Here is a 25,195-nt window from a genome sequence, read left to right on the forward strand (position 1 = left end):
ATTTGACCATTTATAAGGGGTAGCTTAAGAAAGCCAATAATATTAACTTTTTCTGAAAGTAATTGCTTTCTGGAGGAGTTCAGTAACTTTCTGGGACACTCAAGATTAGGCAAAAAGGCAAATGCCTGAAGTGCCTGGCCAGGGAGCTTGAGGTCGGAAGTCAACACCCAGAGGATGGTTACGGAGCTGAATCACTAGGGAGTTCTATCTCCTGTGGGTGATGGCACCTGGGACAAAGCAGTAGCTTCTGGTACTCATGAGCTTTTTCAACTTTTTTTTTTTTTTTTTTTTTTTTGCAGCAAAACAGAAATTCATGGATGGTATGTGTGAAGCAGGGGCTACTGGACTTATCTGACTGCTAGCCATGTGCTGCCTCATTTCCCTCCTCTATACTGACAATTCAATTCTCAGGGAATTTATGCCTATATAAATATATAAAGAATAAATTCTTGTTATGCCTAAAATATATCACTTTATGAAAATCATTCAGGGGCATGGGAAGCCTACCTGTTGTCTATGCTTCAGTAGATGTATGCCATACTTGGAACATCCAAATTTGAATTGTGTAAAGTTGGAATGTGACCCATTGAAAAATATAAGATTGTTTGGTGATATCACCATTTCAGCTCATTAAAATTAAAGGAAGATTTTCTATTTATAATTATTATGCCTGAAGAAGACATGTATTTTCCTCAAAAAACTATAAAATCAGAAGAGTTAATCCATTAGAAAATAATAAATTTAGATTCTGTTTCTCAGCATATTTATAAAGCACTTAACACTAACACTTACTTAACTTACTTAACTTACTTAACACTTAACACTAACTTCGGGAACAAGTTTTCTTCTTGCATTGCTTGGTGACTGGAGAACAGAACTGGCATACTAGAACCTGTAAATCCATATTGTACTCTCTGTGAAATCCTGTGCTTATAATTTCTTTTCCCTGATGGCCTGATCTAAGAAAGATCTAAGTCCTTGTGATTTCCAAGATGAACTCTTAACTAATAATTTACTGCTGTTCTCCACTGTCCTGAATGTTGATTTCTGCCCATCTGGCAGAACTAATAGAATAAATTGGGTATGAGCAATCCGCTTTTCTGATCCTTTTCTTCCCTCATCCATCCAATTTGTAAGTAACAATGGCAGAGGCATAGTTTCTAATCTGACTGAAGCTTATAAAATGTGATGACCAACAGGTTCTGATGGTTTTGATAAAAGCAGTGCTAAAACCACCCAAATTTAATTATACGGAAGAGCAGTCTCACAGCTGGTTTATTGCTTAAGTCTGTTAAAACAAGAAGATTCCACCTAAACGAATCAGGAGAAAAGCCAAAAAGGTTGGAGGCAAGTGGTTTGAGAAAACAAACTGAGAAGCAATTAAAAAAATGTTGTTTTTTTCCCACTTTAGTTGATAGTCTTTGAAATTCCTCTCTAATCACATTAATCTAGATTGATGAAGAAGTAGTAGTATGAATAGAACTTTTTCCTAAGTGATATTCTAGACGCTATTTAACATATATATATACTAATCTTTGAAAGTATCCCTGCATTTATGAGAAGTGAAAACACTTCCTAAGCAATCAACAGGTAAGTTGTAAATGAAATTTCACCCCTGTGACAAGGGTTTGACATTTAACGATAAACTCATATAGACAATTGACAATAAACATGTCAAAGCAAAGCTGTGTTTCAAAATTTACTGAAAAAGTTATATAAAGAATCCGTTAGGGTTTAAAAAGTGTCATTGAGTACTTTTTCCAAACATGAAGTGTTAACTTTAAATGGTAAAGCGCATTTCCAGATATTTATATGAGGGATACTTTATTTTAGATCATCATAAATATATACAGGATCACAGAAACAGAAGCTAGAAAGCCTTGAGTTTGTATTCTAGTTATGATTTTGACTTCATTCTTTACAAGTTCTTAGATAATTTTCTTGAAGCGGTTTTACTACACAGAGAATAAGAAAATAGCTGCTAATTTACATTTTGGCATGAGATAGTCCCAGTGACTTAGTAGGGAAAAAACAAAAAGTGGCAATGTGTCAAAGAGGTTTAGGATCTAAAGAGTTTTGTAAAAGTCAACAGATGAAAGACCACAGAGGCTAAAGTAAGAAAAAATTCACCCCTTCTGGAACATTTGGATTGTTCCTGGCTTTACTCTCCTTGTAATCTCCATCTAGTCTCTTTCCTAGTTTAGGAGAAATGGTTTTGATCTCTTTCAGCTTACCTGTTTTGGGTTTGGGTTTTTTTGTTTGTTTTATTCTTCCTCTGTTTCAGCTTACATAAAGCCACAGGCTAGTTGTTTGTTTATTCCCCTTTATTTCACAGAGAGCAGTGCTGAAACTGTAGAAGGCTACATTACTGCCTTGCAGTCTTATTGCTGTTAATGGGAGCCTTACACTCAATTACCACAATCTTCACAGAAAGTTTAATTAACCAACATAATGTGAAAAAAATGTATTTAGTAGCTAGATTGAGTGGAATCATAGTATTAAACACAGTGAGATATCTCTATTTTGCGCTAGAATGAGGTACAACCCAAATCATGAGAGGGGAAAAAATTATGCTTGAAACAACCTTGTGCCAGAAATAAATACTGCATTATTATTCCTGTCATTGGAAATAACTATGATAATGCATTCACCATTGATCTTTCTCAGTAGGACTCCAGTTCTGACTCATTGCTCATCTTAAATGGCTCAGTGAGTTGCAAGAACTGCCAGTGTTTGCCCATTTAGTCTTACAATCTTTTGTGTACTCCATCTGCTTAACAGTACTAGCTACCTGTGGACTACCATTCACATGGACTAATGGTGAAGCAAGCCTCAGAAACAATATTGACTAAAATTTCTTTTTTCCTTTTTATTTTTTTTTTCAAGTACTCACTAATAAACATCAGATTCCAAATAAAGAAAGAAATTATTTTCACATAGATGAGTAGTTACCTTTGGAAAAATAAACAAAAACAGTAGTTATAATACCTGGGAGTCAAAATTAAATTTGTACAATTTATGAATTCTTTTTCAATTGCCTTTAACTTACATTAATTTCTTCATTAAAATATATGCATTTTCTTATGATTTTAGTAAGGTTTTCTATACTGTCCCTCACAGAATCCTTCTGGACAAGTTGTCCAACTGTAGTATGAGCATGTTCGTGGTGCACTGGGTGAAGAACTGGCTGAAGGGCAGAGCTCAAAGAGTTGTAGTGAATGAGGCTACATCTGGCTGGCTACCAGCGGTGTTCCTCCACATTCAATTCTAACACCAGTTCAGTTCAGTATATTTATCAACGATCTGGATGCAGGAGCTGAATGCGCCATTAACAAGCTTGCTGATGACACCAAAATGGGAGGTGCTGTTGAGTCTCTTGAGGAACAAGAGGCCTCGCAGGGGGATCTAGATAGACTGGAGCATTTGCCATGATCAATGGGATGAAGTTTAACAAGGTGAAATGCCAGATTCTGCACCTACGACAAAGTAGTGCTGGGCACAAGCGTAAACCGGGAGAGGAGTGGCTGGAGAGCAGCCCTGCAGAACGGGATCTGGGGGGCTGGTTGGCAGCGAGCTCGATAGGAGCCAGCAGTGTCCCCTGGCACCAGGAGGGCAAACCGCATCCTGGGGTGCATCAAACACAGCACAACCCGCCGGTCAAAAGAGGGGATCATCCCACTGTGTTCAGCGGTGGTGTGTTGAGTACCTGGAGTGCTGCCTCCAGTCCTGGACCCCACAATTTAAGAAGGATGTGAAAGTCCTTGAACATGCTCAGAGGAGGGCAACAAAGCTGGTGACAGGGCTGGAAGGTGTGTCCTGTGAGGAGTGACTAAGGACTCTGGGCTTGTCTAGTTTGGCGGAAAGGAGGCTGAGGGGCAATCCTGTTGCTCTCTACAGCTTCCTGAGGAGGAGAAGTGCAGAGGGAGGTGCTGAGCTCTTCTCCCTGGTATCCAGCGATAGGACGCATGGGAATGGTTCGAAGCTGCACCAGGGGAGGTTCAGACTGGACATGAGGAAGCATTTCTTTATTGAGAGGGTGGTCAAACACTGGAACAGGCTTCCTGGAGAAGTGGTCGATGCCCCAAGCCTGTCAGTGTTTAAAGGCATTTGGGAAATGCCTTTAATAATATGCTTTGACTTGGTCAGCCCTGAAGTGGTCAGGCTTTGGACTAGGTGATCGTTATAGGTCCCTTCCAACTGAAATATTGTATTTTATTCTATTCTATTCTAGCCTACTGTAGTCTAGTCTATAGAAAAAAAAAAATCTGGTTTTTTTGCTCATTCCTGTGTACAACCTCTTGAAAATAAATGGATGAACTTTTAAATTAAGTGTGTACACACAGTGCTAGACTAAATTACTTCAGTAGTAAAGTACATGTATAGTAAATGAAATTTATAGCCTGTTTTAAGTCATGTGACCCTGCTGGTGTTCCGGCTTCTTGGTTGGTTACACAGAAGTTTCAACGCAAATGTGATAGATGGTTGTGGGTTTTCTTTGGATTTTCGTTTTTGTTTTTTTTTTTTTTTTTTCCCAATTATAGTTTTCACACCATAGTGAGCTCATTTCTTTTTTTTTCACCATCCATTTTCACAGATAATTCCCAGATTCCTTTGCCATTCCTAACAGACATATCTTTTAGTGTTGATAATTTACAAACATCATCATTTACCAACTAATACATAGTTCTAGTAACTATATACATAGTACCTGTAACCATGTACTGTTACTACATAGTAGTACCTCAGTAGATTCAGGGTGAAGAAAAAAAGTCTAAATATACACAAAAGTATTATAACGTATTTTTCCTAAATATGACCTTGAGGAAACCATCTGTAAAAGTTTTGATATTGGCTTAAAAAATAGCAGTGTTTTTTGAGAGTATGTAACCTGTACGCTGACTGAGCTGAAGTGACTAAATGATGGGCTAAAATTTCTATTATGAAAATGAGTCTATATTGCAGTGCTCTACATGCTACAACTGCCTTACTAGTAGATGAACAAGGAAATAAGAACAGCTCCAGCAGGCCCAAATTAACAAAAATCAAAACAGATCACTCTCGCACTTAGGTTTAGAGGCAGATCTGTAACTATGACTGTCATTGGGAAGGTAGAGGGGGACTCAGGCACATGAACCAGACAATGAAGGCCTGAATAAAACATTTGGAGACTGATACCAGGTACAAAAACAGAGATAAGAAGGCGTTATAGACCAGAGGCTAAATCCACACTAACCACCACCTTTAGTTACCCTGGCACTCTGTCTCATTTCTCTTTACTGTTAAACTAGAACGGTCCTTGGTATCATTTCAAGGCACAGTTTGAGAGTATGCACAGGTGAGGAGCCTCTCATAATGCAGTAGGTGGTTTACATCTGACTATTCTATCTTTTTGACCAAAAGGGAGAAATAGTATTGGTATGGGTTAGTTGACACTGAGGACACAGCTGTGGAGTTATTTCATTTGCTAGCACACATGTAGCTGGAGAACTTAATGCTCTGGGCACATACCATAGCCAAGAACCATGCTAAAATGGAGACATTGGAGGAGAAAATGACAGAGAAAGCAAAATGAGAGCCTGATCATAAGCCAAGGGAAGTGTCATCAAGTCCACATGACAAAGCCAGGAATGAGTTAAGGAGTTGGGGCAGCAGCAAAGTCAATGGGATGGGTGGGAGATCTCAGGAATGGATGTCAGAAAGCAGTAACCACCAGTGGAGATCATAAATCCAGAACCAATATACTTCAGAAATAAACATTGAACCAAGAAAGGCTATTTTATGTACTTCCTTATATATAGAGTGCACTCTCAGCAAGTTTGCCGATGACAGCAAGCTGTGTGGGGCAGCTGACACACTGGAGGGAAGGGATGCCATCCAGAGGGACCTTGACAGGCTGGACAGGTGGGCCCATGGCAAGCGCATGAAGTTCAACAAGACCAAGTGCAAGGTCCTCCATCTGGGTCAGGGCAATCCCGACCACCGATGTAGGCTGGGCAGTGACTGGCTTGAGAGCAGCCCTGAAGAAAAGGACTTGGGGGTGCTGGTAGATAAGATGCTCAACATGAGCCGTCAGTGTGCACTAGCAGCCCAGAAAGACAATCGTATCCTGGGCTGCATCAGGAGAAGCGTGGCCAGCAGGTCAAGGGAGGTGATTCTCTCTCTCTGCTCCACTCTTGTGAGACCCCACCTGGAGTACTGTGTCCAATTCTGGAGCCCCTACTACAAGAGAGATATGGATGTGCTGGAACATGTCCAGAGAAGGGCCACGAGCATGATCAGAGGGCTGGAGCGCCTCTCCTATGAGGACAGACTGAGACAGTTGGGGTTGTTCAGTCTGGAGAAAAGGCTCCGAGGAGACTTTAGGTGGCCTACCAGTATCTTAAGGGGCCTACAAGGAAGCTGGTGAGGGACTTTTTAGGATGTCGGGTAATGGCAGGACTGAAGGGAATGAAGTAAAACTAGAGATGGGTCGATTCAGACTGGACATTAGGAAGAAGTTCTTCACCATGAGGGTGGTGAGACACTGGAACACGTTGCCCAGAGAGGTGGTGGAAGCCCCATCCCTGGAAGTTTTTAAGGCCAGGCTGGACGGGGCTCTGAGCAACCTGATCTAGTGGGAGGTGTCCCTGCCCACGGCAGGGGGGTTGGAACTAGATGATCTTTAAGGTCCTTTCCAACCCTAATGATTCTATGATTCTATGATTCTATGATTCTATGATCAGGCTAGTACTTAACCCTTCAATGGTTTCCAGGTCTTGTGGATGGCTACAGTTTCAATATCCAGAAAGGGCTGGATAGTAACTGACCAATGGCATTAAACAAAGGGAAATTTAAATAAATCATGGGAAATAGGACACTTTGGTTCTAATAGTCTATAGGAAAAATAGTACACTTCAGTTTTGTAACCAGCTGAAATGATTTTGTAATTAAAAGTCTTCCCAAGCATTGAGAAAGCTTAGGGAATTTGAGATAATTCTCAAAAAAGTCACTTTTACATAATTTGTACACGAATATCAGAGTTGTTAAAAATAAGAATCAAATTCAAAAAGCAGACAGGATCTGGTTAATCATAAAGAGGCGTTAGGAACTGATAACAAGTTTCTCTGGATAGGGAATTTATTCTTATCTTTTAAGACTAATTTCAATTTGACATAATAGAAATGTAGCGACATTAGTTACAGTTAATTTACATTCTATCTCCTAACAAAGAAAAGTTAAATAGAGGCCTTAAAGAGGGATGATTTCTCTGCTGTGCTGCAGATAAGGTTAAAAAAATTAAGAAAGACCAGCATAGGTGAAAGCACAAAACCTACAGAAATAAATTAAGTAACATATCTAATTAGTGTAAGGTACTAATTGAAAATTGAATTCCTGCTATAGTAAATTTGAATCTACCTTGTTTCTCAGTACATTCTTAATCCGAGATAACGTTAAATTTCCTCTATAAAGCTTTCTATACAAAGTTAGCGAAGTTAAAACCAAAACATTACATTGTATAATGGTAAAATTAAAAACTGAAGATACAATAATAACCTAGGCAATGCGGTGGATGCTTACATTTTATGCATTTAATCTTAAACTAAAGAAATCCTACCGACATAATAGACCTTTCTCAGACATAACAAAAAATACCGAATTACTGAATTAATAATCACGTTAATTGGTATGTACAGCTGTGGGGGCACTGATATTGAATTCATTTAGCAGAGATTAAGGTAGACACAGCAATCTGAGTGTTTACATGCCATTAGAACTTGGTGCTTAAGGACTCGAGGTCTTTTTGTCCCCTAGAAGGCCTTGGTTTACTGTTTTCAGTAGCATTTAACACCAAAGCTGGACTAGTGTTGCTGTTTCATTAGCAATTTCAGGTGTTCAAACTTAAAGGAAAATAACAAAAAAAAAGCTTTCAGAATAAGTTTCTTAGAATTAAACCCAAACTTCCGAATCTGAAATTCAATGAAATGGCACCTGAAGAATTTAAGTGTGTGCCTTCATGGGACGTTTTTAAATGTAGAAATAATAGCATTATTTTTAACTTTAAATAATCACCCGAGCTATATTGAGACAGCTATGTCTAATACAAATAGAAATTTAATGCAACTTCTTTCTGTGTTTTTTACAGGAGAGTACATTAACATCATGGTATTTAAAAGCTGTGTTTTCGTATAAGCAGTTTTCATTGTCTTATTACAGCGGTTAAGGTTTATAGATTTAAGAGCTGATATTTCTGTTATATATAATTTTTTTAAGAAACCTGATTCACTGAAAAAAACCTTCTTTGTAATCTAACAAATCTAATCAAAGAACACTGCAATATATCACTAAATACTTTTGTCCAATACAATCTACTAATCAATTGACATTCAAATTGCATTATGTCATTATGAGACCCTAACATTACTTAGGTATCCAGCTGTCATTTAAATTAGGAAATATCTTTATGTTTAATTGATATCACACTGATATCACTTATAGCTGTAAACTTAAAATCTGTGGATTTCAGTAGAACTGCTGTGGATTATAGGAGTGATTTGTGACCAGGGAGAATATAACTTCTTACAAAAATCAACTTTTCTAGCTAGATTCATTTATCCATTTCTTTTATTTACTTTCTACCTGTTGCAGCAATCCAGACTGGGAATAATTTACTTTTAACCATTTAAATTAAGTAATTTAGTCTTCCCTAGTCATTTAGATCTTTCTATACCAACAGAGAGTGAAAAGGGCATTGCCACAAATAATGGAATACATAGGTGCCTGAACCTCTATGGTGGGTAAGTAACTTCCCTACAAAAGACATCTTATTTGTAGATAGCTAAAGCTGAGTGGAATTGATCCCCACCTTTGCTATGCTCTTTGATCTAGAAATCACTCACCTGCTTCTAATAAATTCCATAAAAAGTGCAAACTGCCAATGATTTGAAAGAATTTTTTTCTAATACAAATGCTTGAAAATGTCAAATTACTGTAGGATTTCCAGCTGATTTTTGATAATTTATCAGCTTTCTAAACTAAACTTAAGACACTAACTAGCTCTTTTAGATTTTTCATCCTTGTCTAAATAAATGATTGTTCAGGTCTTTATTAAAATATTCCAGTCGTTTCTCTTTAAATAGCACTGCCTTAATCTCCAGAGTCACCCTCAGGCTGCTTCTCTACAGTTTCCTACCTCTGTTCTACTTCCACAAACAGTTCATCAAAATTGAGTATGGGTTTCTAATAAAGTATGAATAAGAACAGAACAGCAAAAGGAATTTGAGTGTTAAAGAGAGAGAAAATTTAGTGAATACGAGAATTCTACTTTTCCAGTTTTCGAGGTGTTTTACATAAGCATAGATTCAAATAACTCTTGAATCCATAGGTCTTAATCCAGTTGTACTCAACAAACTTGTACTTAACCCAGTTGTATTAATGGTTGTCAACACCATCCTAAAAATCTATGCTTGAATAAAAGACTTTTTTTTTTCCCAAAGAAAAGAGGAAGATAAAACAAAAATCCAGTATTCAATATCAGAAAACCAACAATCACCTCTCCACTCAAGAGCAGAGAAGTTTTGCTTTTATGTTGCTACCTTGTGAGGGCTTTCTGCTTTCTGATGTTGGGATGTATGGACACCAGGTCCTGCATGCTTCTTGAAACATTATTTAAACTGTATAAAAAAATTCAGATTTTGCAAAAATGTCTTGGAATTTCAAAAGTACTGACTTTTTAAGTAACAATCTAGGTCTAATTTGGTTAAATACTGCAGACTCCGTATGCTTCTCTAGAATATTCAGAACCCCTCATTCTTGACCTCCCAGTCTTTTTCTCCCATGCAGCCAACCTCCCCCTCCACTCCTACAGCCTGTCACCAGCTCTTTCCTCCTACACAGCTCTATTTAATTTAATGGGTCAGTATTCTTTTAATGAGTCTCTTATTGGACTTTTCATTTTTTTCTGTGCTCAGAATCTGCTACACAGTACTTTCCTCTTATCTTTTTTTTTTTCTTTTTTTTTTTTTTACCCCCTAGGCATTCAGTTAATGTCTTATTATACTTCTTGGCATCATCTGACTCTATCTAAGCTGTATCAGTTGCACCACATGTAGCTTGAGGCTAAATTCATTGCCTAGACATACTTCTGACTTGCAGGTACATAACTGGCCTGAACACAGTTCAGAAGAGGAGCTGTGAGAATAAAAAAAAATCACGGGCTTTCTGCACGTTGTGGGACACTGAAGCACTTAAAAACAATATGAATGTACCTCAGTGGCCTTTTTTACCAGCCTATTTTACTAGCCTTTTTTTGCCTTCCTATGTTCCTGTAGTGTATCAATCACCTGCACCAAGAAAATAGGGGGGTTTGGCAAGTCTTGCTTAAAAGTGCCTGTGGACATGCTGCAAGAATAGATGGGATCTGTGGTGAAACAGGTTTTTTTTGAATGTTTTGATAAACCTTTTTAACAGGTAGTCAAAGGAAACACTAATAAAGGCAACATGTGAATTAAAATAAGAAACAAGCCCAAAACCAGAGAATAGATATTATTTTACTCTAATCTATTTATCTCTTCCTTCATCTTTTTACCCTCTAATTTGGTAAGACACGATACATACATATTGAGACAGCATACTTTATTTAACAGTTAAGTTATATCAATAATCTAATGCCAAAAGACACTCTATCACACACATTCATTTCAGGCGCTTTTTATTTTAGCAGTGAATTTAAGTAACAAAAAACAAGCTGGCCACCTTCCTTACTGGTCTGTACTTCCACAAAACATTTTATTTGCCCTTCTCATGTTTCTATTGAAAAAAGAACACATGGGGTGATTAACATAACACCAATGTAGCCACCTGTCCTAGTATAGTGTTAGCCAGCAAAGGATAACCTCTTCCAGGGGTCTAGCCAAGCCAGGATACTAATGGAGGGGCTTCAAATTATTCCCTTAAATCAATGTTGTGTCATTTGTCAGTCAAAGGCCTCGTGGCAGCTTCTAGCTCATTACTACATCGGTTTAGTGCTCATTGTCACTAAAAGAAACAGATTAAACATACTGCATATCCTTTATGCCATACCTGACACCTGGGAAAATGCTTAAAAAGAAACAACCCTTTATAAAGCCAAAGGAGCATGGGTTTCTTTCTGACTTTAAGGAAGCCATCCAAGGTGTATCATGAAGAAAGTTATGCATACATGTAAACATTTTATTGAAATTTAAATATTAAGGATGTTAATATTCGATCCAAATATGTAATGACTATTTTATAACGTATATTCACCATACTCTGGAAAAGCTTGCCAGGACAGACACTTCAATAACTGGACTCAATCTAAATTGATGACTTGTTGTTTTAGGAACACTGTGAGTTACATATGCACATGGAGAGTTGGGCAGATTTTTACTTGAGATAATATAAAATAAGCAGGAAACAATTTGTAATAGAGTGCGATAAAATATGTTTTTTCCAAGGACAGGGTATTCCAGTTTTATTCTTGGTAACACAGTAGCACTTGTCATGACTTGCTTGTTGCCCTGTCAAAGGCAAAAAAGAAGAAGAAAACAGAAACTTTTGTTTAAGTATATAAACTAAATAATCTACAAGTAAAGAATAAAAGTTCATATCTCTTCTCAAGTTGAATTTAAGTACTTGGCTTACTAATGCTTCTTTCATTTAATACTTGAAATTAAACGTCATTGGCACAGGAATGCAGTTTTACATAGGAAGTAGATTTGTCAAGATATGATAAAGGCTATCTGAAATGCCACATGAATAAGGTTATTATTCTTGACAGCAATTGTGCATTTAATAGTGATATTTTGCTGAATTATAATTGTATTCCACGTAAGTAACCATTTGGTGAAATCACCAAATAAGTAGAAGATCTGAAAATTGTTCAAAATGAGGCATTAAAAACTTTATCCATTGAGGAGAAATTTCTCCATTGGTGAGGAAAAAAAGTCTCTATTGGAAAGAAATTTTACCTATTTGCCTTTCTATCCTTTCAAAAATTCCTTTTAAACATTTTGGATCTTGCCCTGGTATTTATTGTCTCAGAGTGAAATTGGTTCTCAGCTACCAAGCAGAATAAGATACATAAAAACTGTAATTTCTCTTGCATAAACTATGGATTACTCTTACCAATTTAGCACCCTGAAAGCTAATAAAATAATAAACTACATTCTCTCATATCACCTCACAGTTGGCATCGTGACAAGTATCAAAGGAAAACTGGCTTTGTGCAAATATTTCAATAGAAAAACTTTGTCTGTGTTACTGTGCCTTATTTTGCTTTCAGTTAATTCTGTATAGAAGCTGTGGTTATTACCTTCATGCATTTTTATTGATCTGCTGAAGTTCTTTCCTAGTCAGTTATGAGACATTACCAATTTTTCAAAAGGAATTGAGGGAACGACATTGCTGGATTGCTGCAACTCATTTCAGTTTGTTTGTATCCGTATGGCAACAGAGGCAGTTTGCTGTTCAGTTCAGTCAAACTGTTTTCATGCAGAATATGCTATTTCCATCTATAAATGTTCCAAACCGAAACCTTAGAGATTTTTGTCTGACAAGTTGGTCTAAATCTGTCTGACTGTTCTGTATTCACAATAATTTTTTATAAAGGCTTGTCTTTTTCATTAGAAGAAAAAAATGAAAAAACCCACTAAATCACAAACAAATAATAAAATTTTCTCCAAACAAACATTCTTACTCGATATGATAACAGAAACTTTTTACTTTGTGTCAAAGGTAGAAGACTAACATGGAGGCTTGTTTGATAGCTATTTCAACATAATTCTCTGGTACTAAGGAGAATGTAACAAGATTGCCAGCCTACTATGTTCTGCTATGTAATAGGGGAATATAATAGCAGTTTCACTTTTTATGAGCAACAGTCAAAATTCAGTGAAAATTGTTATGTAAAGAAAAAGCTAGAAGCAGGAAAAGTCTCTTTTAAAGGTTGTCTCTAACGGTTTGCATTGGGTTTGCATGGCAAGGTTTTGGTAGTGCGGGAGCTAGAGGGGTGGCTTCTGTGAGAAGCTGCCAGAACCTTCCTCCATGTCTGACACAGCCAATACCAGCCGTCTCCAACAAACCTGCTGCTGGCCAAGGCCAAACCATCAGTGACAGTGGTAGCGCCTCTAGGATCACATCATTAAGACAAGGGGAAAAAACCTGCTGTGGAACAGCAGCCAGAGAGAGGAGTGAGAATATGTGAGAGGAAACAACTCTACAGACACCAAGGTCAATGAAGAAGAATGGAGAGGAGGTGCTCCAGGTGCTGGAGTTCCCCTGCAGCCTGTGGTGAAGACCTTGGTGAGGCAGGCTGTCCCCCTGCAGCCCATGGAGGCCCATGGTGCAGCAGATCTCCACCTGTAGCCCATGGAGGACCCCACACTGGAGCAGGTGGATGCCCAAAGGAGGCTGTGACCCCATGAAGATCCCATGCTGCATCAGGCTTCTGGCAGGACCTGTGGCCCCGCGGGGGACCCATATTGGAGCAGTCTGTTCCTGAAGGACCGCACCCTGTGGAAAGGACCCAGACTGGAGCAGCTGGTGAAGAACTGCAGCCCATGGGAAGGACCCATGCTGGAGAAGTTCATGGAGAACTGTCTCCCGTGGGAGGGACCCCATGCTGAAGCAGGGGCAGAGTGTGAGGAGTCCTCCCCTTGAGGAGGAAGCAGCGGCAGAGACAAGGTGTGATGAACTGACCACAACCCCCATTCCCCGTCCCCCTGTGCCGCTTGGGGGGAGGAGGGAGAGAAATGGGGAGTGAAGTTGAGCCCAGAAAAAGGGAAGGGGTGGGGGGAAGGTGTTTCAAGATTCGATTTTTATTTCTCATTACCCACGCTCTGGTTGGATTGGTAATAAATTAAATTCATTTCCTGAAGTTGAGTCTTTTGCCCGTGACAGTAGTGGGTGAGTGATCTCCCTGTCCTCATCTCGACTCACGAGCCTTTCAGTGTATTTTCTCTCCCCTGCCCAGCTGAGCAGGTGAGTGACAGACCTGCTTTGGTGGGCACCAGGTGTCAGCCAGGGTCAAACCACCAGTGTTACTGTCAGCATTTGGTGCCCTGTCTATCAATTTATTATATTTGCCGGAATTTCAGTTTTCTTTTTTTTTTTTTTTTTTTTTTTTAAAAAAAAAGGCCAGCAGGTTCTCAGCTGGTCAGCGAGAGAAATACTTCTTTAGTGGTCTATCAGTGTGAAAGACAGCTATAATGTATTTTAAACTTTTTTTCCCTTAAATGCCATGGCTGATCTTGTAGCAGTTATGTTACAGAAGCAGAGTGGGAAAATGTGTAAATATCAAAGGGTTTCAGTTTGACTTTTAGACTTAAAATTATAAGCTTAAAAACAGAAAGAAAAATTGTCCCATTTCCTTCAGGGAATATAAAAATGCTGAAAAAAATTGGCCTGTGTGTACCTTGTCACAGTTTAAAAGAAAAAAAACAGAGTATCATGATATTACCACATAATTACACACTATTATTACATTTCTCTTTTTGCTAAATTTAAATAACCATCTAACTTCATAGAATCATAGAATGATAGAATGTGTTGGGTTGGAAGGGACCTTTGAAGTTCATCCAGTCCAACCCCCCTGCAGTCAGCAGGGACATCTTCAACTAGATCAGGTTGCTCAGAGCCTCATCAAGCCTTCTATTCCTCATTTTAATATCAAAAATAACTGTTTTTCTACAAATGAAGTTTATTTTGGGAATAAAGATAAAATCCATGAATGTATTTTAACCTTCTAAATCCATTTTCTGCTTGGGCTACATAGTTCTATTCCTGCATTTCAGTTAATAAACAGGATAATTTTGAACAATTCTGCCTGGGATATTTATCTGATATTGGTGCCACAGAAGTTTAGAGAAATCAAAGCTGTCCTAGAGAACTGTTTTTTAAATAATTACAAACAAAAACATTTTATTTTCTTAAATGGAAATTGGTAGGATATTTATACAAAAGAAAAAGAAAAAAAAAAGATATTTTTTGTTCCCAATTTTTTCCCAAGTAGTTAACAATAAAAGAAGTTAAAACAGGTAGAAAGTAGAAGCATTCATAGGATATCTTGTCTGGTTGTCCATTTTCCCGACCAAAAGGAAAGTATATGAATACAAAATATAAAAAAAGGATTTGTTATTTGCAATACTAACTCCCCAGATACTCAGTCTCTCATTTACTCTGTCATTTAATCTCCCATTAAAAATTAAAAAAAAAAAAAAGGGAAATTCCCCTGTCTTTACAAATTCTCCCCATTAATTTCTGTTGAGAATTCATCTCAAATCAGCTTCACCAGAAAAAAATGTAAGAAGAAATGCATGCAAATGTTTTATGTTATGAAGAGCTGGCTTGAAAGGAGAGCTACATGAAATCTTTCCAATTAAAGCTTTGCTTTGCTATATCATAGTGAAAATAATCCCTTTGACTTTGAAACATAACTTTCAATTACATGTTTCTAAAATAATTCTATCATTTACTGCTATTGCAAAATATTTGGTTTGAAAGCTGATTATACTGCAGAAACAGATATCCAGAGAAGACAGGGGCGGGGGGGTAGGAGCAACTCAATTCACATCCTTTTTTGGTATTAATGTGTTCAGTGAGTTAATGGAAAAGCTTATACTAATGGTACACTATAAATTAGTACATCTGCAATAAAAGAACTGATTTTCCATTTTAATCTCTTGGGAGCTGTTCTGTAAATGTATTTCTATCTTAGATACTGGTAAGTTCAATGAGGTACACAATAGGGCTCATGGTCCAGTAAACTGAAGAAAGATGTTAAATGCAAGAACAGAGTTAAAGTTATGTCTGGTGGCAGCATAAATGAAAGTCCCTCAGTATTCCCTTGTAACCTGCTCTGGAGTTTGTGGCTTTAATGTGAAATGGGAACTGGACTAAAGAAACTACTACACAAGTATGCAGAAAAAGATATTTTCTTCAGTTCATTGGAACTACCTTAATAGACTTCGACTTTTAGACTTGTCAGGGAACACAAGTGATCTGTTTTGATTCTGGAAGAGAAAACTGTTGATCTGATATATGCAGGAAATACATGATGTTCAATCCTCAGATTAGGTACTTCTTGGCAAATCCTGAGTTAACATGTTTTTTTATATATATATATATGTGTATACATATATATATGTGTATACATATATATATGTATACAGAAATGTATTTTATATACATTATCAATAATCTCAGTCAGACCTATAGTTAGTGTAAACTGCTCAATTTCCCCTACAAAAAATAGAAATCTTGCACAATTTGTAATATGTTGCAACTCTTGCTGAGAAAATGAAATTAAATATAGAAGTCTTAACACAGGATTTACAGTCTTCTGAACTCTTGATAATTATTTACAGTGATATCTATGCATTAACATAGATGAAAGCGGGAATGTGACTGCTAATATGTCAAGGCCTAATTCTCTTCATATTACCTAGTGTGTAGAAGAGAAATTCAGCTGATGTCAACGGAGTTTCACATTTGTATCAAAACCATTTGAACTGAGAAAAAACAATTTATGTGACTCATTAAGAAGACTGTTATTACAGTCCATTCTCCTGCTGTGGCTGTGGAAAAACACTTGGTCTGTACAAATTGCTGGCAAGCAAGAATTGTAGAATGCTCCCACATAAACCGTTATGTTGCCACAAAAGAACAAAAAAATACATGCATGTACACACAAGAAGCTGTCAGGCCAAGCAAGCTGATGAAAACTGTTCTCATTTCCAGTCCAGGAGGGAACCTAGGAAACGTTTATTTTCCAGGGCAGAAGATATTTTGACTGTGACACAAGAATGAGTATTAGTTGTTAGAATGGTGTCTACTGGAAATAGCTGGTCCTGTCCCCGTTCTAGACATACTGATAAACATCTACTATCATGTGGATGGCAGACCATACCATTGTGCTGTTGAATATAAATCTTGATGCAATGAACTTGGATTGTACTAGGGATGTTTTGATATACGAATTTCATTTAGATTTACAGTGCACCATATCTATCAGTATAATGCCCCTCAGTTGCAACATCAGTTTCAATATAATCTCTATATTAAAATACGGTAAGTTTAATTCTTGAAAATTCTTACTTCCAAATTCAATTGTACTTGCTTCAGTAACTTCAGCTATCAGATCTGATAAAGAAATTATTTAGCTGCTTTTAAACTTCACTTGTGCTCTTGCAGAAATACATACTCTATTTGTTGTCTGTTTTTTTGAGAAAAAGTGTCTCTCTTTTACATAATAGAGAATATAACATTCATAACTTAATGAAACCAGGGTTGTTTATGAATTGCTTAAAACAATAAGAAAATATTAAATGGATTGACATTTCATGCCATGCAAAACCCGCTAATAGTCTTTAGGCATTGGTATCTAATGTAAAGAAGAAAAATTAACCTATCAAGCTTTTCCTATTCACTACCCTGAGTTTACATACTCAAGCAGGCATATGTGTGCTCAAACTAAGGATCTTGTGTAGAACAGCGTGGATAGGCAAGTAATTAACTATTGTTTGTCAAAATTATCCATACTCTTCAGAGGAATTGGCAGGACCAGACAATCCATATAAAACTCGTTGATGAAAGCATGTTAACTGTCAGCTTCTGTGGCTGACCCTGAGAGGAATCTCTTTTTCATGGATATGCTCTACAAAACCCACAGAAGAACTGGGGGTGGGGGGGTGTCTTGTATTGATTTCAGTGAAGCTTGACCTGAGGTCTCAGTTTGTGGATGTGCTGGTGTTCAATGCTGTTGGTGCAGAGCTTGACAACATATGGAAACATTCTAGGTGCTGTTTATTAAACTGTTGTGCCACACGTTAATTTGCAAAATCAATTGTTTGCATACTACTAATTCTCATACATTACTTATGGAATTTTAAAAACTTTGAAATGAGTCCCAAAACCCACTTGACTGAAAGATTTCATCCAGATAATAGGTTTCTTTCAGAAGATTATATTTAGGGAAGGTGTAAGTGAATATTTAATACTTTATTATTATTTAAAGAGGGAAATGTGATCTTTCTGTGGAGAGATCTTTACTACCAACACACTTTATTTTTTTTTGCTTCTCATGTAATTCTATATATATTCTATGGTTCTGAAACAGATCACTCTATAATAGTTTGATTTTGCTTGCTTTTTCCTAGATGACTACTTATATTTCAAAGTTCAACATCAGTAGGGTTACAGAGTGCTAAAAAGAAATAAGTTAATTCTGTAAAGCTAGAATCTCAACGTTCTGAAAACTAAAACCAGTTGATGCAGTTTTCTTCAGCTTTTTTACTTCTACAGATTATATATATATATATAAAAGTTTTATTGAATTTTGAAATGCTTGACATTTTTATCTACATGATCACATTCTTTGAAGAAGATAGGTATGTCCTTATTTTAAATGGCATCATAGAATACATCAAGCTAAGGGGGCAAAACTTAATTTCTTTATATAGGTCTTATTTTTCTCCTGTGTTAACTGGAAACGTTAGGAGGAATGTGACAGTTAAAGAGTTCAGTAACAGTACAATTTCAAGTATATTCATTACTGCTAACACAACATTGTCATTGTGGAAAATAAAACCCAGCATATTTTTCTTCTAAAAATCTGAGTGGAAATGGCATATAATAATGACATATGCACAAAATTGCCTGAGGAAAGAACCACAAAGACCCTTGCAGTAATGCAATGATAGCAGAGAAAACTCAAAAAAAATGCAGCCATAAAAACAAAATAAGTTTTTTTGAAATAACCCATGCCATCAATTTCACTAAGTTGTCCTAAAAGAGAGCATTGGGCTGCTTTTCAAAGGACAAAAATGAAAGACAGATTTTGCCCCAGGAAATATTTTTCTTAAAAATAAATAAATGACTAAATAATGTGTGGTGATCCCAAAGCAATTTTCTGTGAAATTCACCAGTGTTTTACCTCTTTTTTGGAAGCTCCTGAGCTGCGCTGAGAGCACTCCTAGCACACAGCCCAGCACAGGTGAGAGGAGAAGCAGGTAGGGAGCCATAAGCCTGTTGTTTGGGGACCCTGTGGAAAGGAGGAAGGTTTGCTTGCAACAAAGAGCAGACCTAAAAGGAAAACTTCAGAGTAATGGAAAGGAGACTTTTCTGCACACTTGAGGGAATGGATAGAATGGGAGAAAAATGATGAATTGTTTCCCAACCTAGAAAGCCCTTTGAAAGCTGATGGGTGGAAAAGCAGGGCAGCAGGACAGAGTGGGATGACAAAGTCCACCCTGGAAGCATACCATTGGAAAGATCAGACTCTTATTCAAACCTGCCATCTACTTTGTCTCACTCAGTACACCTGCTCTTCTCTTTTCTAGTCTCATTACCCTGCATCTAAAATCCTTGGCTTTGGAGACCAAGACTCATACATTTATTTTAAGGAAATGGTGGGAGACTCTAATCTCAAGGTTCTTGGCCTATGTAGGATGCCTTCACTTGGACGTTTTGTTTTATAGGGGAACAAACTTCAACTCCTATTAGTTACTGTCAGAGCTTCACAAAATCAGACCTAATCTTGTTACATCAGAAGGAGATAACAAATCAGTTAACCAGACTGACAGTTCAGATCCTCTAATGGGTATTTATGGTAATCTCGCCAACATAATATAATGTTTCTGTGTTGTAAATAACAACTTGAATGACAGAATTATTTGTTGAATGATTGAACAAAACATCTATTTTGTATTTCAAGTCACCACCTGAACATTTCTAACTGTTCTGACCACTCCATCCAAGATAATTAGACAAGTTAAATATTATGTAAATTATACAATGAAGTCAAAGCCCACCTTTATGTGTGACTTTCTTATGCATGCCAGCTTCAACTTAAGTCCTGCATCACATCATGCAGAGATACCTACATCATGCTCACTTGCAACTCCATTGTCTTACACAGAATTCTTACTGATGTTCTATCTGTTCTTGGGTTTATTTTTAATTATATTATTTGCTATAAATTAGGACTCATCCTGACTGATCTGGAAAAAAACCCCAAATACTTGGTTTTGTAGACGTGGAAGAGAAAGTTTTTTTAAAACCAGCAGCAAAAATGACTAGACATTGTCAATCTTACTATGCTTTGAAGTGAGAAGTCAAAAAGTCAGCTAAGTTGAAAATGAAGTTTTAGATGTTCATGTTTAGATGATCAAGTTTTAGGTTCGCTTGAAGATTTCATTTTTACTCTGCATGTAAACTTACATCTTAAAAGTGTCGCTAAGCATCAGATTCTCAAATATACTGAGTCTCAAATATATGCTGTTCTGCTAATGTGGGGGCAATCTAGAGGCTTTTGAAATAGGAACTGTGTAGTTTTTTAACCTAAGGACTCTGCAAGAAGCAAAGTCCTCAATATTTTTCATTTTAAAGGGAAAAGGCTTTTTAGCAACCCAGTAGTTATAATTGTTATTCTGGTTTTGCGCTACTGTTTGTGTCCTGTTGTTTCATTCTGATGAACACTGAGCACGTGCAGACTACATGTCTTAGATTGACATCATAGAATAGAATAGAATCATAGAATCATTTAGGTTGGAAAAGACCCTTGGGATCATCGAGTCCAACCATCATCTCCATACGACAAAGTTCTCCCTTACACCATATCCCTTAACACCACTTATCATGTCCTTTGAACAGTCATTTTGTGCATGTTCAACTACTACACATGCATTTCTCCATGAAATTCTACAATAAACTACACGGAATGAAAAAAATTGCCTTTTTTTTTGAGGTTTTAAAACTTAGATACTGACCGTTGTGGAGTTATTTTGGGTAGTTGTTCCCAAATTTCTGCAACAATACCAACAGGTACAATTCAGAGATTTCCTAATTTAATCTAAAAAAAATTACTTACAATACTTATATTTATAGTATATGATCTGTCTTATTTAATTTTCTCTCATCCTTTGAGTAGCAGGGTTTCAAAAATTTTCATAATCAGACCAGAGCAACAAAAACCCTAAAGCGAATGCATTATTCTATTTCCCCTCAATTCTATTTCTGATGGTAACATTATTGTACTTTTATCTGCAATATCTCCTTTAAGAAGTCTGAAGTTTTCTTCACATATTTAATGAATCAAGCTGAAAATATGCATAACAATCACTGTCTAATTCTCAAATGATGTATTTGGCCTGAAAAGCATGAAGGAGTTAGTAACCAGACTACCACATTTGACCTTCACTTGCGAATATCTGACCTTTCAAAACTGATCTTTCAGAATGCATTTTTACTCACCTGCAGAGAATATGGTTATTATACATGATTTAAATAAGGAGAAAGGATATTCATAAGATTATATTTCTTTGAAATTATAGAGATGTTAAACTATTGGAACTGATAATGACTTTTGATGGTTCAGCCAGGAGAATGTTATATAAATACAATGAAATAGGAGAAGAGAATATTTATAAACTTAAATCTTTTTCAAGAGTTTGAATAAAATTTGGATTATGTAAGTGTTCAGACTTATTCTTAAGCATGAACACAAACTGGATTCACAGACTTTCTCTTTTTGATGGAAATGCAATGTCTGTTTAAACCCGGATATTTCCAGGTTTTATGTAATTCTGTTCACATATGTATTTGTTAATATAAATTGAGTATCTATGTGTATACAAGCCTTAGAAGCAAGTTCAGTGGTAACAGTCATTAAACGTGATAAATCAACTGAAGAAAACATCTAGGAAGAACAGAAACTCACAGCCACAGTGGTAAGGACAAATCATGAGACAGAGAATTTTATTTCATGACTTGGGAGATTTTTGGACAATAGAAAGACTAAGCATTCTTTAATTACTGTAGACAGCTTGCCATTTTTCAGTAAACACACACTGTGCCTGCATCAGTGGAATGTTCTTAAGTGTAGTTATGCTAAGGTACTAAGGAAATTTACAAGTGTAAAATAATAGGGTTTGATAATGGCCAAGAATGAGGTATTTTGGGGAAAAGAGTATATGCTCTCTGCAGTTCTAAAAGATCTTATTGAGCTGTTGAATGTCTAGGCAAAATGTGATTGTCAGTGATAGACCACAATAACCCTGCTAAGTTACTTTTACATGTTTTCTGCTACCCATTACTTCTGTAGAAGTATCAATGTAAATTTTGTATTGATACAAATATGTCTGTGATGAAAATGAAATTTAAAACAGAGAAAAAAATTGGATGTGGAAAACGTGTGGAAAGACTTTCAGGTCAGGTTTGAGAGTCAAAGCTTGCAATTCTGACAACAGTGATTTTAAAATTCTGACTATAACTGAGGTTTTCTACATTCCATTGAAAGTGCAAAACAAAAAGTATTCTGCCACCCATAATGTTTAAGGTTACTGTTAAAGGAAAATGTTTATTCTAAACAGATTACTACCATAATGGGAATGTTCTGTTAACAGACTTCTGAAAAAAGAAAACAAAAAAAGTTGAAGCAGGCTGTAGTCATAATTTTTCGTGCACAAAAGGTAACAGATGTTTAACCATTTGTAATTGAATGCATTAAGAAATTCATTTGACACAACAATAACGTTCATATTGCAACACTGGAATTTTTGATAGATAGGATGCACGCAGAATAGCATCAAATCATTTTCAGAAACTGTGCCTCCCCACTGTTAGCTTAATAAAGGTGCTATCCTCTGCTTAAATCTAGCCTGCATCCCCTTTTGTTCTTGATCAATGAGATGATGGGGAGTATAAATTTGCATAGCATCCACTTTGCCAAGTAACTGAAAGAGCTACAAAGGATGAGATGCATAAATTAGCACACACCCAAGCTGATATATTTACAGAGCACACTACAGCATCTGTATTCCAACCTAAAAGCATTCTAGTCATACTGAAAAAAAAAAAAAAAAAGAAAAAAAAAAGAAAAATTGTTAATCTGGCTCTATTGTTTCCAGTTTTGAACTGAGCACAGTAGAGTACGGGCATTTTGCACTATATTCCTTTAAGTGAGAGAGATTTACCTGTTCTTTTCATCCCCAAACCTAGAAAAAAAAAAATTACCTTGTTACTAATTCAAGCATTCCAAGCATATTAATTACCAAAGACCTTTTAGAACAAAAAAGAATACATTCTAACCTTAAGAGAAACAAGGAATGAAATTAAACATGCAAACAAACAATATAAATGCCTCAAACTTTGACAGTAACTTTGTAGAATCTCTTGTATCTTTCCTACCCACCAGTGAGAATAAACTTAAATTGCTACTTGAAATTCTTCTGGTGGTTATGGACCAGTTCTCTTAATTACTGTTTCTATTGTCTTTTCTTTTGCTCCTGTTTTTCTCGTGTCTGACCACAACTTTTTATGTTGAAGTCCAAAGCCTTTGGACTTTAATCAGAAGTCCAAATCTGTTTATATTGCATCATTAAGTTAATTTAAAACAGACACAATGAACATCTTCTAGAGAAAAAACAAACAAACAAAAAAAGAAAATAACAAAAGCAAACCCACAACAAAAAAATTCTTAAAAATGTCAAAGACTCTTTTCTTTATTACACAGTGCATTAAATAACACAATAATACAAACACATTTTCTTGCTTTGTGATGAGACAATGACTTCAGAGAGCTTTTAAATTCTATGATTGTAATATTCAAGCCAAATAATAAGCAAATCATCTAAACAGACCGACCGTTCTTCACAACCTTATTCATGGATGTCCTTTGCAGGGTTTCAGATTTAAAACAGCTACTAGAGTTCATTCCTAGAGCTGCTTATGGTCTTGTTAAAGGTGAGCACTTCTGATGGCACCATTTCATTTCTTTCTGTACTCTTTTTTTCCAAGTGTTCCATCCAATTCCAAGGATGATTTTAACATCTACCTTTGGTATAGCGCCTGATTTAAAAGGTTTTAGGGTCTTCTCTTTTGAAAAGTCGCCATGTGAAATGGTAACACCTGAAGTACTAGATGTTCTGTGCGAATTTGGTAATATTGTCCGTGCTTGTTCATTGCTGTACTTTTTCCCCTTAAGATCTCACCTTTCATCAGATGATCTGTATAACATTACTGCTACATAACTGATAGAATCTGTTATGGCAGAGCAAAGAGAGCATAGGAAAATCCCCTGGATTATGATGTAATTCAGTGGTAAAATTTCTAAGTACGCTAGGAGTCTAGTGTCGGGAGACATCTTTCTTCTTCTGTGAGCAATTGAAGGAAATAGTGTAAAAATAGCTGAGGACTGAAATAAACAGGGTAAGAGAAGGGATTCAGGAAAGGGTTTAGTCCACTTGATTTTTTTGTCAATAGTTACTCCTAGAACAAAGGAGTGAATATTTCCAGTTTAATTTTGTATTTCTGGGGGAAGGAAATGGGCTGCTGTTTTCAGGCAGGTAAAGAACTTTTGTTGTTGTCATGGATCACAAAAATTTTATTGGTATGGCACTTTATAATGGGATATTATCTCTTGAACAAACTATCACTCAAAGTGGTATTTAAGACAACATAGGACTCCTAATCCTTGTGACAGCCATGGGAAATATGTGATCCTAGGAAAGTTCAGAGATTCATCAGAATGAAGCAAGAGAGGAGAAAAATAAAGATTTTGAGGTTTAGTTATTCTATTCCCCTTTCTTAAATCTGATTACTCTGTATAATTTCAGACAGACATAATCAAAATTAATTGCTCCAAAGCAATTGGAGCAACTTGGAGCAATTCCAAAATTTCCTTGTAAAGTTTCTGGTAAATTATTAGTTATTATAATTAATAACTTTGATTAAAAAAATACATTAAACCCCCAAATAAATACATTGAATTATCTATATCAAATTCAGGTTTTTTCCACTTGAAGACAGATTCCTACAAAGGCCTTGGTTTGCTTTTTTCACTGGCAGGATGTGCTGGAGAAGCTGAATTTTCATTAATATCTTTTTTGAATCACCGTTGTGGTCTGTGATGGATTGGCCACTCAGAAGAATGACAGATGTTCTTCCCCATCTGTCTCTTCAAGGAGGGAGATATATAAAGAGATTTATGAATTTAGAAGGAGCTAAACTGTTTTAATGAAAATATTAATAAAATAATAAAAAGAAAATAAGGAAATACATACAATATATACAATATATTGCTGGAGCAGGTCCAGAGGAGGATCACGAAGATGATCAGAGGGCTGGAGCACCTCTGGTATGGAGACAGGCTGAGAGAGTTGGGGTTGTTCAGCCTGGAGAAGAGAAGACTGGGGAAACTTGA

The sequence above is a fragment of the Larus michahellis genome, chromosome Z (assembly GCF_964199755.1).
Source record: "Larus michahellis chromosome Z, bLarMic1.1, whole genome shotgun sequence".
NCBI classification, from domain to species: Eukaryota; Metazoa; Chordata; class Aves; order Charadriiformes; family Laridae; genus Larus; species Larus michahellis.